The sequence below is a fragment of the Gopherus flavomarginatus genome, assembly GCF_025201925.1.
Source record: "Gopherus flavomarginatus isolate rGopFla2 chromosome 13 unlocalized genomic scaffold, rGopFla2.mat.asm SUPER_13_unloc_2, whole genome shotgun sequence".
NCBI classification, from domain to species: Eukaryota; Metazoa; Chordata; order Testudines; family Testudinidae; genus Gopherus; species Gopherus flavomarginatus.
Window position 1 is genome coordinate 2,815,482 of NW_026114610.1, and position 12,625 is coordinate 2,828,106.

Consider the following 12,625-nt stretch of genomic DNA (forward strand, 5'->3'; position numbering starts at 1 on the left):
AACATAGGATGCAAATGTCAGTTTGTTCTCTCTTCATGTTTTACTGAAGCTCAGAGAGAGGAAGAAACTTGACCTGCCGAAGACAATAGAGAGTTTGTTTCATTTTGATCTGTGACTATTATCAGAGGAGTGACGCCTAAGGTTTGTTGCAACCACCCACCATGGGGCTTGAATTTATGATGGTGGGATTAAGAGCATCATGCTCTACCAACAGAGCTAACTAGATTTAAAGTCAGTCAACTGCCCAGTTCCAGTGTAGAAGGAGCCTGAGGGTGTTTATTTGTGAGCTGAGGTTCCCTGTCTGACATTTACCTTCTTTCCTGGTTTGTTATGTCTCCAGCGAGCAAACCGGAGCTGTCACAAGGCTGGTTAGATGCTGCTTTCTAGACCAGAGAGCTGGGGCTGATTTAGCATGCTGCCGCCATCAGCTGGTCAGAGTAACCAGGGTGGGAGGTCAGAATTTAGGATTCTCCCACCAAGGGGAGGTGCTGTTGGACTCATCTAGTGGGGGAGAGTCTGAAAAAGTTTCTCAGTTCCCAGAGAGGGGACAGAGAAGCTGGTGCCACACACACATTTTCACAGGGAATCAGGCCCCCCCTTGGGAAAAAATTCAAAAGAAGCCCAGACCCAGGAGTGTCAGAGAAGAGAATCACTGTTTGCTTTAAGAGATGGGTGAGGGAAACCTGCAGGTCCTTAGATCCCTCCAGCACCTGATAGAACCATTTGTGGGGAAAGTCTGGGGAAGTCAAGGAGGACAAGGAGAGGGAAAAAGGCCTTGTAGCTGTTGTGCAATCACCATGCTCTCAGCAGAAGGGTCCAGGGATCTCTGCTCTCAGAACTCACAAGATGGCAAAGTTCAGAGCCCTATTACATGGAGTCAGACTGTGATCAGCTCACAGCAAGGGGAAGCAACACTCTTTCCTTGGTCTCTATGCCAGAGCTCCTATCATCTGAGTGTCCTTCCTGCAAGAGTCGGCTGCTGAGAGGGTTGCGATAGGGTAAATGAAGGCAGAGGAGGATTGTTCCTCATGGGGTTTTTCTTGTGTGTTTCTCTGATCCTGCTGGAGGAAGCATCCTTAGAGTTTATTTCAGTGGCTTGTGTAGGGCTGAGGTTGTGACCCTGAGTACAAGGTTTCCTGTACTCTTTGTTCTTAATCCCTCAGGGAGTGGACAATGGAGTATTGTCAGAAAGTGGATAGAAAGTAGCCTAAAAATGTGTAGCATAAGTGAGGAAAAAAACAATGTTATCAGGTCCCTGGTGGTCTAGTGGTTAGGATTTGGCACTTTCACTGTCAAGGTCTGGGTTCAATTCCCAGTCAGGGAAAAGTGACTTCAATTAAAAAAAAAAAAGCTTCAGTCATTCTTCACTTGCAATGTAAATAAATCTGTGGCTGTTTCCTGATTCCCCCATCTTCCCAGTGTTTCCCTGGCAGGGCTGGCTCCAGGCACTAGGGACGGCCAATGGAATGGGGAGGCTTCTGTGGCTATTGGGTCCTCTCAGTCCCCCTTGGAGGGAGAGACTCACTGCCAAAAGTGGCAGAAGTAGAGCTGCTCCTGATTGCAGCTTTTTAATTTTTTTTTCTGCTTATGGTGGCAAAAATGCTGGATCTGGCCCTGCTCCATGGAAGACAATTTGTTAAATCCCAGATAAGTGGAATTCTATCACTTCTCAGCCTGAGTCCTTAGGTCTTAATCCTGAGGATATTGTCCCATCATGGGGCCATTTCCCTCCTCTCTTTCATACAGAAGCACAATTTTCCTTGCACAGCCACAGCAACAGCAAGATCTTTCTCCATCCCTTGTGCAAAGCAGGGGGCCAAATTCCATGGAAACAATGGATGAGTTGGGGCCCTGGGCACATCCAGCCCTGGCGGTGAGATGTTCCCTCCCCTCTTTCTTTATGCTCCTGTTGTTATTTCATGGATTGTCTGGGATGGGGGAAAAGCTGAGTTCACTCCAGGTGAAGGGTAAAAAGGACCCTCAAAGTCTCAGGACCCAACCCCTGCTACCAGGATCACTGAGGTGCTGGGGATTTGAGTAGGAAAGGGACTATGTGAATTGTCAAGGTGAGGAATGAATAACAATCTACAACTAGATCCACCTCATCAACCACTGACACAGGCTAATCCTGCTGCAGCTAGAAGGGAAACTGGGAGTGATTCTTTGCTGTTCAGCCATGGAAACAGTGACCCAATTGCACCACAGTGAATGTGCTGGGGAAAGCTGGACTTCACAGGCAGGTGGAAACACCTAGAACTCCGCAGCCCACTTCTGCCACCAGGGTGAGGTGTTGAGCTGCTCACAGCATCCCCCACAATGACCTTACAGCAGGGGATTGCAGCACCCCTGCCACCCAATGCAGGGGAGAGGGCTGAGTGTATCTCTGCATCCTGAGTCCAGGGCAGAAACTCTCTCTGCCCCACACACAGAATCTTGCCCTGCTGCAAAGTGACTCCTATGAACAAGTAACCTCCAGGAGAGCAGGCCTGGTCCTCAGAGAGGGGAATGGGCTTCTCGTGAAGCTTATAGGTCACTGGATGCAGTGAGAACAGGAGGGCTCTGAGTATAACTCATAGCAAACACAGCCCATCTGGGGATGTAGCTCAGTGGTAGAGCACATGCTTTGCATGTATGAGGCCCTGGGTTCAATCCCCAGCATCTCCAGGTTCATTTTCTCACCTTGCTGCTTTGCTCATGCCCAGAGGGGATGTGGCCCACCAGTATCCCTGCACCAGTTTCAGTCCTGCTCAGTGAGGGGAAAGTGCCAATTGCATGGAAGGTCTGGGGATGGTTCTGCTCCAAAGTCACCTTGGTACATTTAAGATTCCCTCTCACTGTACTGCTTGGGACAAGGGTAGATGAGAAGGGCGAATCCTCCAGCACTGGAGGGAAAGGTCCCATCTGCTCAGACTGAGAGGCAAGGAAACAGAGCGGCAGTCAGTGCTCGGACAGGAGAGAGGTCAGTGATGTACACCCAACAGGGGACACTGTCTTTTTGAGTATCACAGGGGTAGCTGCATTAACCAGGATTTGTAAAAAGCGAGAGTCCTGTGACACCTTATAGACTAACAGACGTACAGGAGCATAAGCTTTGAGGGGTGAATCCCCACTTCATCAGATGAATGTAGTGGGAATTCTGTGCCTGGCTAGCCAACTACAAAAGCAATTTCTCCTCCCTTGGCATTCACACCTCAGCTGCTAGAATAAGGCTTTATCCTCCCTGATTGAACTAACCTCCTTATCTCTAGACTGATTCTTACCTGCATATTTATACCTGCTCCTGCAAATTTCCGCCACGTTCATCCAACGAAGCAGGTATTCACCCACGAAAGCTTATGGTCAATACGTCTGTTAGTCTATAAGGTGCCACAGGACTTTATGTCTTTTTGAGGTGAGTGCAGCTTGCTTGGGAGGTGCTGACGATGGATGGAAAAAAGGCTGGAGTCAATGACAGATGAGACCACAGAAGGGGAAAGGGAATGGCAGCCCCACAGAAGGTCCTGGGTGCTCTGATGCCCCAGTTATTGCACCCTGGCCTGTCGTAGAGAGAGAAAACACACCGAGGGACCCAGCCCCCGTAACAGTGATCCCATGGACAAGAACCTGGTTGTTAGTGGGGTGAAGGTTCCCTGTAGGCAAAGTGGAGCTGAAATCCCTCAGTGTCCTGGAATTTAAGCAATGGAAGCTTCAAACGCTGCACGGGTGTGGGCTGAGGTGCATCAGCAGAAGTTTGGGCTGGACAGAGGCAGCAGGTTTGTATAATTTTTGGTGGTGCCTAGAATGGGACCAAGTCCTGCCCCCCTCCCCACACCAACCTAAGGCTCTGGGAGGGAGTTTGGGTGTGGGAGGGAGAGGGGCTGGGCTCTGGGAGAGAGTTTGGGTGCAGAGTCTGGGCTCAGTCAGGGGGTTGAGGTGCAGGAGAGTGTGCAAGGAGCAAGGTCCTGGAAGGAGTTTGGGTGCAGGTGTGGGGTCTGGGTTGGGGCAGGGGGTTGGGGGTACAGGAGAGGATGAAGGGTGCAGCATTTACCTCGGGCATCTCTCGAAAGCAACCCGCACCCTCCTCTGGCAGCAGCCCCTAAGCAGGAGGGCTGGGGGCATCTCTGAGCACTGCTGCCCACAGCCTCCAGCCCTGCAGCTCCCATTGCCACAGTTGGCTCTTGGGGCGGGGACAGCATGTGGAGACCCCCCACACACAGTTGTTCTTCCCGCAGATGGGGGGCAGCAGGGGATCTCCCCTGTTTGGAGGAATCTTTCTGGGCCCTACTGTTAGGTCTCCATCCTTTCCCCCCTAACCACGCACACCCCTCCTTTCCCCATTATCAATGTTTTAGAGTGACCCCTCCCTCCATTTGTAGGATACAGACTCTCTGTGACAGAGACTGACTGGGGCTCCTCTCTGCATGGCCCCAGTGGGGAAGGAAAGAGACTGGGGGGGGCAGAGAAGATGGGCAGAAGGAGTCAAATGGGGCTAAACCAGAATAGAGGAGACTTTCTTCCTGTTAAAATGTACTGGAGTCTCATCACTGAAAAGCCGCATCTTGAATTAGGTTGGAACCAGCTGCTTTTCAATTACCAGGCAAAGGTGTGAACCACAGAGACTGGGAACTGCCTGTTTCCCAAATCCATCTAAACAGCATCTGCAGTGGTGCAATTGGTTAGTGCAGAAGGGCAAGCTGCTGGGATTATATATTCAGGCCGCATCTGGAGCCCTGGATTCTGTTCCCCATGTACCTTCCCCAACTGGTTTCTCTTACCTGTGTAGTTTGCTTTGCCTAATTCCCATGGAAAGTGCCCTGCTCGGAAAAGGAGAGTAAGTTCCAAAATGTGGAAGTAAGTGCACAGCTTGGAAACATCCTCGCTGTGCTGCCATTAGTTCCAGGAGATTGTTCTCTGGCAGGGCATATTGATTTCTCTGCTGCTGAGAAAGCTGCCAGGACAGATCTGTGGGCACCAGAGCTCCCTGCTTCTTCCAGCACACCCCTGGCTCCTTCCCTGCCCCAGTCACTGATGTAGGAGGGTCCTATATGCACAGAGCCTAAAGCTATATCAAGTCTTAGTGCAGTTGACAGTGTGTCAGTCTCATAATCTGAAGGTCATAAGTTCAAGCCTCAGAGGTAGCAATGGCTTTTGCTCCCTGCTTCAGATTTTCCAAAGGAAATCAGAGAAAAGAAACTAGAGGCGAGTGGTTTCTAAACACCCTCCCACCCATCTAACAAACACACGCACACAGAGACTTTTCTATGGCATTATCTTTTCCTTCTCTGTGCCATTTGTATTCTCCATAGAGCAAAATAAAACAAAAACATGCAAGTCCAAGCCTAATACAGCATGAAACTCAATACAGATCAAGTCTCACCCTCAGAGATCTTCCAATACTCTTCTTTTGCAGACTAGACTTATTTCTTGTCTGGGCCCAATCTTTTCACCTTGTATAGTCCTTGTTCCAGCTCAAGGTAGTTGGGGGATTTCTCATGACTGCACCCACCTTTCTCCTGTTCCATCCCCTTATACAGCTTTGCTACAAGGCAGGAATCTTTTGTCTCTCTGCTGAGGAAAAGCCCCAGGTTTAAGATGGATTCCTGTACCAGGTGACATGGTCACATGTCCTGGGAGACCCCAAGCCTTCATTCTTCCTGGCCTGACTCACAGATGGTGCAGGACAGAGCCATCTCCAGTCAATTGTTCTGGTTAATGGGAGCCATCAAGAGTCCAAACCACTATTAATGGCCCACACTTTGCATCATTACAATAGGATCTCAGAGTTATATTTCATATTTATATTTTCAGATACAGGAATTATCGGTTCATACAAATAGGATGAACACACGCAGTAGATTATAAGCTTTGTAATGATACCTTACACGAGACCTTTTGCATGAAGCATATTTCAGTTACTTTATATTCACACTCATTAGCATATTTTCATAAAATCCTATGGAGTGCAACATCACAGCAGGGAAAGGGTTTTTCTGTAGCATCTGGGAGCAGTTGAGTTTCATGTTCAGGCTGTGGTATGAGTTCCTCCAGGTTTCTCGTAAGCACACAGGGACTTTAGTGGGTGCTCTCGTTATAGGAATGGCCCAGATATGCTATAGTGATGGCAATTGCATTTTCCTTTTTAATTTTTGTATTTCCAATGACATTTCTGTATAACTGTATTTTCTCCTGGATTTGATATTTAACTAAAGAAAGAATAAGGCCTCAGGGCTCCAGATGGAGGAGCAGGCTGGGGCTAGGACTGCTAAGAAAGCAAGAATAGCAAGTTTTCTGTATTGTTTCCTGCCCTCATTTTCATGACTAATTTCTCTTCTGCATGAAATTTGCCATTTGGACATGTGAGCCTGGCTAGTTCAGTTGGTAGAGCATCAGGCTTTTAATCTGAGGGTCTAAGGTCACTGGTCAATGAAAAAGACAGTTTTCCCTGTAATATTCTCCAAGATCTTGAGAAGGTATCTCTTGAGGACTCTCCGTGACTTCAGCTTCTCCTTTCCAGGACTTGGCCTTTCCTAGGAAGGGCCATGTATTGCCTAGGACTGAAGGGGCAACTTCCTCACATGCCCACTGGCCTTTCAGTCTGGATTAAGAAAGGCCTCTGGGAGCTGCAGCAAACTGCTGCATGACAACTTGGTGAGCAAATGCAGGGTTGCTCACACAGGGTCATCCTTACCAGAACTTAGCAGAGGTCTGGGTGTTCCCTATTGGTCCCATGGTGCAAGGGCCAGCACTCAGGACTTTGAATCCTGAAATCTGAGTTGAAGTCTCAATGGGATCTGAGAGCAATTCCTGTGGCACCTAACCCTACTGGGTCTTCCAAGGCTCTGTCTTGCTTTCTCAAAGGCCATGAAAGTCTGTCTTTTGCCCACTAGCTGTTGTGACTTGAGCACAAGAGGGGATGTTTGATCCAGAAGCCTGGCTGTGCCTGGAATCCTGTAGGTAGGGATGTGAGCTGCATTTCCTCTGAGTCCTGAAGCTGGGCTGCAGCCTGGCCTAGAAGGCAGCCCTATTGGTTGACCTGCTGGCCCAAAATCACTTGGGCAGTGTTGGTGTCCCCAGGAATGCTGAAGGGCCTGAGGAAGGGAGGCTCAATACCCCTCCCTATCAGTCAGGGCGGAAGAGGAGGGCTGCAAGAGTGGGTAGGCTGATCAGCTGGGCCTTCTAGCATTTGGTTGGGGACGAGATGGGGTCCGCGAACTGGGAGAAGCGGTTGCTGGCCTGTGAGGAAAGGCTTAGCCAGTGGCATAAGTGGACCTTGTCATTAGCCTACAAAGTTGTGATGCTTCCACTTCCTGTGGGGCAATAGGACGTCCCTACCTAGTCAGGAGACATGTGGCTTTTCTGCCGTATTAGAAGGGGGGTTGGGTCTGGTCGGCTTTGAAGCCTTGTTCGGCTCTACTTTTTTGTGTTTCAATTTTCAGTGGTGGCTGAGCTGGAGGGCAGGTCAGGCCCGAGGGAAATGGTGGGGCAACCACAAAGAACGCAACTGACTCTTCCGATATGGTTGTATTGTTTTTACCCCACTGGGTGCAGCACCGGGTATGGGATGGCCGATGATGAGGGAAGGGGGAGGCCCCCCCTCTAGTGTTCTACTCTCACCTTACACCCTACACGATTTTCAGTGGGTTGCTAGGTGAAAAGTGCTTGCAGGATGGCTTCATCCGCAACAGTGGCTGCCCTTACAGCAGCGGCGGCCACAGCAGCTAGCCCCCCTCGTCCTTTGGCTCAATCTGAACAGAGGTCAATGTACCACTGGGTGAGACAGGCCAATTTTAGGGAGCTTCCTCTGAAGGTGAGCAACTGTTCCCAGAACTTACTGACAGGCACTTTAAAGTATTTGCAAATGTGCATGTCCGGCATGTGCAGAGCAAAGTCTGCCCAGGGTGTCATAAACAGATAGCTAAGGGTTAATGTCTCTTTCACCTGAAGCACCTGACCAGAGGACCAATCAGGAAACCGGATTTTTTCAACTCTGGGTGGAGGGAAGTTTGTGTCTGAGTCTTTGTCTGTCTGCCTGCTTTCTCTGAGCTTTGGAGAAGTAGTTCTGCTTTCTAATCTTCTGTTTCTAAGTGTAAGGACAAAGAGATCAGATAGTAAGTTATATGGTTTCTTTTCTTTGATATTTGCATGAATATAAGTGCTGGAGTGCTTTGATTTGTATTCTTTTTGAATAAGGCTGTTTATTCAATATTCTTTTAAGCAATTGACCCTGTATTGTGTCACCTTAATACAGAGAGACCATTTGTATGTATTTTTCTTTCTTTTTATATAAAGCTTTCTTTTAAGACCTGTTGGAGTTTTTCTTTACTTCAGGGAAATTGAGTCTGTACTCACCAGGGAATTGGTGGGAGGAAGAAATCAGGGGAGATCTGTGTGTGTTGGATTTGTTAGCCTGATTTTGCATTCCCTCTGGGTGAAGAGGAAAGTGCTTTTTGTTTCCAGGACTGGGAACGGAGAGGGGGAGTCACTCTGTTTGGATTCACAGAGCTGGTGTCTGTGTATCTCTCCAGGAGCACCTGGAGGGGAGAAGGGAAAAAGGATTATTTCCCCTTGTTGTGAGACTCAAGGGATTTGGGTCTTGGGGTCCCCAGGGAAGGTTTTTCAGGGGGACCAGACTGCCCCAAAACACTCTAATTTTTTGGGTGGTGGCAGCAAGTACCAGGTCCAAGCTGGTAACTAAGCTTGGAGGTTTTCATGCTAACCCCCATATTTTTGGACGCTAAGGTCCAAATCTGGGACTAAGGTTATGATATGAGTAGCAGCGGTTGGGATATAGACAGAATCCAGAAGCCAGTAGGAATATTATATTTTTCTCTTCTCTGCTAAGGGCTTTTTAGCAGAGAGAAACAGTTTGGTTTCAAAAGGGAACCAAAGAGAATTTTTTTTTCTGCTCTCTCTGGCAGTTTGTGGCTTGCATGTTAAGCAAGAAGCCTTTAAGGAGCTGTTACAGGTCTTTTGTCATGCAATAGCACTCCCATTGAGAGTCATACCAGCACTATATACATGCAAATAAAGTGGTTTTTCAGGTTTACTTAACATTGAAGATTAGCTAAAGGCACTGTTGCTAGGCAGACTTCAGGAGGCAACAGAGAACCTGCAGTTCAGAAGATAAACACCGGAGGGCACCCCAACATAAGAAAACAGGAATCATGACTTCTAAGGCAAAAATTGAGGCCGAAAAGCAATTCAAAGAAGCTGAACACAGGCGACAACTGGAAATAAAACAAAAAGAGATGGAGATGAAAGAAAAGGAAGAAAGCATCAAACTGGCAGCCTACCAAAGAGAACAGGCAGCCAAAGAGGCAGCACACAAAAGAAAACTAGAAGAAGAAGAGGTGGCCTACCGAAGGAAACAAGCAGAAGAAGAGTTGGCCCACAGAAGGAAGCAAGAAGAAGAAGAGGCGGCCCACCGCCGAGACATGGAAAAACACCAAAAAGAAATGGAAAAACAACAAAAAGAGAATGAAGAGAGGGAAAAACAGAGAAAACATGAACTGGACTTGGCAAAAGCTGGGCTGCATGTGCCAGCCAACCCTAACAACCCGGCGCCAATTATTGCTCCACAGCACAGGAAATTTCCCACCTACAAGGCAGGTGATGACACCGAGGCCTTCTTGGAAAATTTTAAAAGAGCCTGTCTTGGGTACAACATCCCCGAAGACCAGTACATGGTAGAATTGAGGTCACAGCTCAGTGGACCTTTAGCAGAGGTGGCAGCTGAAATGCCTAAGCAGCAAATGAATGACTATAAACTTTTTCAAACCAAGGCCAGATACAGAATGGGGATAACCCCAGATCATGCCCGTCGGCGCTTCAGAACCCAAAAGTGGAAACCAGAGGTGTCATTTCCCAAACACGCCTACTACATTGCAAAAAACTATGAGGCCTGGATAACAGGAAACAACGTTCAAACCTTGGAAGAACTGCACCTCCTCATACAAATGGAGCAGTTCTTGGATGGTGTTCCTGAAGACATCACACGGTACATACAAGATGGAAAACCCAAAGATCTCGCTGAGGCGGGGGAGATTGGAGCCAAATGGATGGAACTGGCAGAAAGCAAGAAAGCTACTGTCAAGGGGAATGATTACCCCAGGGGGCACACAGACCATAAACCCTACAACCGAGGACAGCCAAAGACCCCACATACCACCCAAGTAAAGCCACAGACACCCTACCCTTCCACCTCACCAGTCTCCAGTAACTCACCTCGGCCCAGTGACCCATCAGATGGAAGATGCTTTAAGTGTAATGAACTGGGACATATCAAGGCCAACTGTCCAAAGAACACCATGCGAGTGCAATTCATTACACCACCATCACACCAAAGATCCCCAGGCCCGGATGCCTCTCAAATACCCTTGGAGCGAAGGGAAAATTTGAGAGTGGGCGGAAAGAAGGTTACTGCGTGGAGAGACACAGGGGCACAAGTGTCAGCTATCCACCAATCCTTCGTTGACCCCAAATTCATCAACCCAAAGGCCAAAGTTACAATTTACCCCTTCATGTCACAAGCTGTAGACTTGCCTACAGCTCAACTGCCTGTCCAGTACAAAGGCTGGTCAGGAATGTGGACTTTTGCAGTCTATGACAATTATCCTATCCCCATGCTACTGGGGGAAGACTTGGCCAACCAGGTGAGGCGGGCCAAGAGAGTGGGAATGGTTACACGTAGCCAAACCAGGCAAGCTTCCAGACCCATTCCTGTTCCTGAACCGTCCACAGAGGCCCCGTCTGTGTTACCAGAGACCCAGACAGAGGTAGTGGATCCAGATTCCATGCCAACCACTGAAACAGCCACAGCACCTCCAGTCCCAGGCCCGGAACTGGAACAGCAACCAGCACCAGCAATTGCAACCCCATCTTCAAACTCAACGCCAGAGGGCGCCAGCGAGCCACAACTGGCAGAAGCAACAGACAGCCATAGCCAAAAGGCTCAGCCAGAGCCTGAAATACCCTCAGGTGCACCAGCGGAGAGCGGTTCACCAGCAACGGAAACAACCCCATCACCTACATCGCTTCCAGAGGGACCAAGCCCAAGTCCACAGTCTGAGGAAGAACTGGTGACCCCAGCCTCAAGGGAACAGTTCCAGGCTGAGCAGGAAGCGGATGACAGCCTTCAGAAAGCTTGGGCGGCGGCACGGAGCACCCCACCGCCTCTCAGCTCTTCTAATCGATCCCGGTTTGTTATAGACCAAGGACTTTTATACAAGGAAATTCTTTCTGGTGGACACCGGGAAGAATGGCAGCCGCAAAAACAGTTGGTGGTTCCAACTAAGTACCGGGGAAAGCTCTTAAAGCTTAGCCCATGATCATCCCAGTGGCCATGCTGGGGTGAACAGAACCAAGGACCGGTTGGGGAAGTCCTTCCACTGGGAGGGGATGGGCAAGGATGTTGCCAAGTATGTCCGGTCTTGTGAGGTATGCCAAAGAGTGGGAAAGCCTCAAGACCAGGTCAAGGCCCCTCTCCAGCCACTCCCCATAATTGAGGTCCCATTTCAGCGAGTAGCTGTGGATATTCTGGGTCCTTTCCCAAAAAAGACACCCAGAGGAAAGCAGTACGTACTGACTTTAGTGGACTTTGCTACCCGATGTCCAGAAGCAGTCGCTCTAGGCAACACCAGGGCTAACACTGTGTGCCTGGCCCTAACAGACATCTTTGCCAGGGTAGGTTGGCCCTCTGACATCCTTACAGATTCAGGGTCTAATTTCCTGGCAGGGACCATGGAAAAACTGTGGGAAACTCATGGGGTGAATCACTTGGTTGCCACCCCGTACCACCATCAAACCAATGGCCTGGTGGAAAGGTTCAATGGAACTTTGGGGGCCATGATACGAAAATTCATCAACGAATTCTCCAATAATTGGGACCTAGTGTTGCAGCAGTTGCTCTTTGCCTACAGGGCTGTACCACATCCCAGTTTAGGGTTTTCACCATTTGAACTTGTGTATGGTCACGAGGTTAAGGGGCCATTACAGTTGGTGAAGCAGCAATGGGAGGGGTTTACGCCTTCTCCAGGAACTAACATTCTGGACTTTGTAAGCAACCTACAAAGCACCCTCCAACACTCTTTAGCCCTTGCTAGAGAGAACCTAAAGGATGCTCAGGAAGAGCAAAAGGCCTGGTATGACAGACATGCCAGAGAACGTTCTTTCAAGGTAGGAGACCAGGTTATGGTCTTGAAGGCGGAACAGGCCCATAAGTTGGAAGCATCATGGGAAGGGCCATTCACGGTCCAAGAGCGCCTGGGAACTGTAAACTACCTCATAGCATTTCCCAATTCCTCACTAAAGCCTAAAGTATACCATGTTAATTCTCTCAAGCCTTTCTATTCCAGAGACTTACAGGTTTGTCAGTTTACAGTCCAGGGAGATGATGCTGAGTGGCCTGACGGTGTCTACTACGACGGGAAAAAAGACGGTGGCGTGGAAGAGGTGAACCTCTCAACCACCCTGGAACGTCTGCAGCGGCGACAAATCAAGGAGCTGTGCACTAGCTTCGCCCCATTGTTCTCAGCCACCCCAGGACGGACTGAACGGGCATACCACTCCATTGACACAGGTAATGCTCACCCAATCAGAACCCCACCATACCGGGTGTCTCCTCATGCCCAAGCTGCTATAGAACGGG

The 12,625-nt window shown here is 49.1% G+C and overlaps 2 non-coding genes across 2 annotated transcripts; both read left to right on the forward strand.

The window, feature by feature from the left end:
* Positions 1–1,252: 1,252 nt before the first annotated feature.
* Positions 1,253–1,324, forward strand: TRNAE-UUC (transfer RNA glutamic acid (anticodon UUC)). Its single transcript has one exon. It is a non-coding gene; the product is annotated as a tRNA-Glu (tRNA).
* Positions 1,325–2,592: 1,268 nt separating this feature from the next.
* On the forward strand, positions 2,593–2,664 carry TRNAA-UGC (transfer RNA alanine (anticodon UGC)). Its single transcript has one exon. It is a non-coding gene; the product is annotated as a tRNA-Ala (tRNA).
* Positions 2,665–12,625: the final 9,961 nt, after the last annotated feature.